Below are 2,500 nucleotides of genomic sequence, written 5' to 3' on the forward strand. Positions count from 1 at the left end.
AACTCCCTTACGTTATTATACAAGGTAGATATACAGCAATGCAATATGATTAACTCCTTAAAATTATGGGAAAATCCGCTCAGAAGCATTGTACTTCTGTTTGAATCAGATTAATGCAACAAGTAATGAGGAGTATCTTTCATTTATCTATTCCTCCCGAGATGTTTAATTCTGAAGTGGCAATCAGAATTGAATAAATGAACGTACTCTTATGTACTCACGTTAACTATAATCGCGGAAATATTGATGTATTTGAATACTACTATTTAAAATCAGTATAACTTCTAAACTAATTCATGAGAAAGTCCTGTAACTAAGTTTATTTATGTCCCTACACGTGAACATTCGCGTCCTCTTGCAGACGAGCCCAGAATCGTAATGCTTTCACTGTTCATTTGGCAAGAAATTGCATACTACGCCGCTATCGCAATAGTTATACGAACTGTCCGGGGTCGTAGAGAAAGCACTGTACATAAGTCGTGTCTCAGCAGCGCCAAGGGGGAACGGCAAGAGAGCTACCCGTTCTGCAGAATCTTGGAAAGGATATTGTCCACCTCAGAAAACCCTCAAGAGAAGAAATGTCCGGGTAACAGGAGGGGGCACTTAGTAAATTACGTAAAGCTGAAACTAATTATTTACTTATATTGAACATGAGTTTTTTATTGCTGATTACAGAAATATCATTATAATAATAGTAATTATTATTATTATTATTATTATTATTATTATTATTATTATTATTATTAGCATTACTATTTTTGTTATTGTAATTATGATTATTATCTTATCGATATTACTATTATCATTATCAGTGTTATTGCTATCATCTTTATCATCAGCATTATGATGATGATCATCATCATCATAACCATCAAAATCATCATCTTCATCTCATCATCATCATAACCATCACCATCATGTCTATCATATTACCATCATTATTATATCACATTATTGCTATAACCGATCATTCTCGCTGAGGAAATGTGCCTAAATATTGCACCGATTCACTGTTCTATAAAAAAAATAATGATAATTTTACTTCATCTTCTTAAAACCTGTACTATCATTTCCTACTGGGAATTGTTATCTTTTATCAGTAGATTAATTCCATTAACTTATTATCCCAATCGTCATTTTATTGATCAGCATTATCACTTATTATCACTTAATCTTCCCGACAATCCAAACTAAACATGACACGATAAACAGCAGTTTGTACAAAGTATATGTAATAGATACATTACATTACAACATTGTTCTATATACCCTTAGCACGCGAGCTGAGGGAACAGGTGTTCTGGCTTCTCCCTTGCCAAGGTTAGGTGTTGAATCAACAAGTGCCAGCTATCAGCTCCTTGTGTTTGTGCTCGAGTGGGTGTTAATCCAGTTTTCCTGTGTCATGGTTGTGTGTGTGTGTTTATTTGTGTTTGTGTGTGTTTGTGTTTGTGTGTTTTGTTTGTGTGTATTTATGTGTATTTATGCGTGTGTGTGTTTATGTGTATGTGTGTGTGTGTGTGTGCGTGCAAGAGGGTCGTCCCGATGCCATGGTCAAAGCGAGGGTGTGATTACAGTGCAGATGTGTGTTTCGTTGGATTTCGCAGATTAGATATGGGGTTGGACTGAGTGAATACGTCCGTTGGAATTGTGTTTGTTTGCTTCTCTCCCTTCTTTGGTTTGTTTGTGTGGGATTTCACAAGAGAGAGAGAGAGAGAGAGAGAGAGAGAGAGAGAGAGAGAGAGAGAGAGAGAGAGAGAGAGAGAGAGAGAGAGAGAGAGAGAGAGAGAGAGAAAGAGAGAGAGAGAGAGAGAGAGAGAGAGTGAAAGAGAGAGAGAGAGAGAGAATGAATGAATTAAAGAGAGAGAGAGAGAGAGAGAGAGAGAGAGAGAGAGAGAGAGAGAGAGAGAGAGAGAGAGAGAGAGAGAGAGAGAGAGAGAGAGAGAGAGAGAGAGAGAGAGAGAGAGCTGCCCAAAAGTGAATCCTTCCCGCCCTCTCGGACAACTAGGCAACCTGCAGAATCCTGATTCGCTCCTCCTCCGCAGATCATGTGCTGCAACCAAATTCCTGCATCGTTTATGTATTACTGTAACTGTCTTCCTTTTTTCTTTTATTTTCTCTCATTCATCTTTTTATTTTGTATGATCATGATCGTATTTGTATATATATCTCATTTCAATACTGACCTGTGCCATAAACTTTGTTTTCTTTCAGATCTTGATTCCAGTCACATCGTGATGTTCCCAAATTCCACTCAGTGAAATGAGGGAATACTAAGTAAGAATAGTTGCACATTTCCTTAGTCAAAACTCATTACTACAGATGTTATTCAAGATTCATTAAAGTTCAGCAAGGTTAAACACAAGCGTAGCATCAGGTTGGGTGAGGGAGAGAGCCATAAAAAATCCGGTGACCGTACCTTCCTTCTAAACTTAGCAACAATATACGTTCTGTCAAGAATGCTTTTTCTTTGTCCTGATAAGGAGGTGTTACGTCAAGAGAG

This window comes from Penaeus japonicus, unplaced genomic scaffold (assembly GCF_977035675.1).
Source record: "Penaeus japonicus unplaced genomic scaffold, GWHDUDI00000001_assembly GWHDUDI00000001, whole genome shotgun sequence".
NCBI classification, from domain to species: domain Eukaryota; kingdom Metazoa; phylum Arthropoda; class Malacostraca; order Decapoda; family Penaeidae; genus Penaeus; species Penaeus japonicus.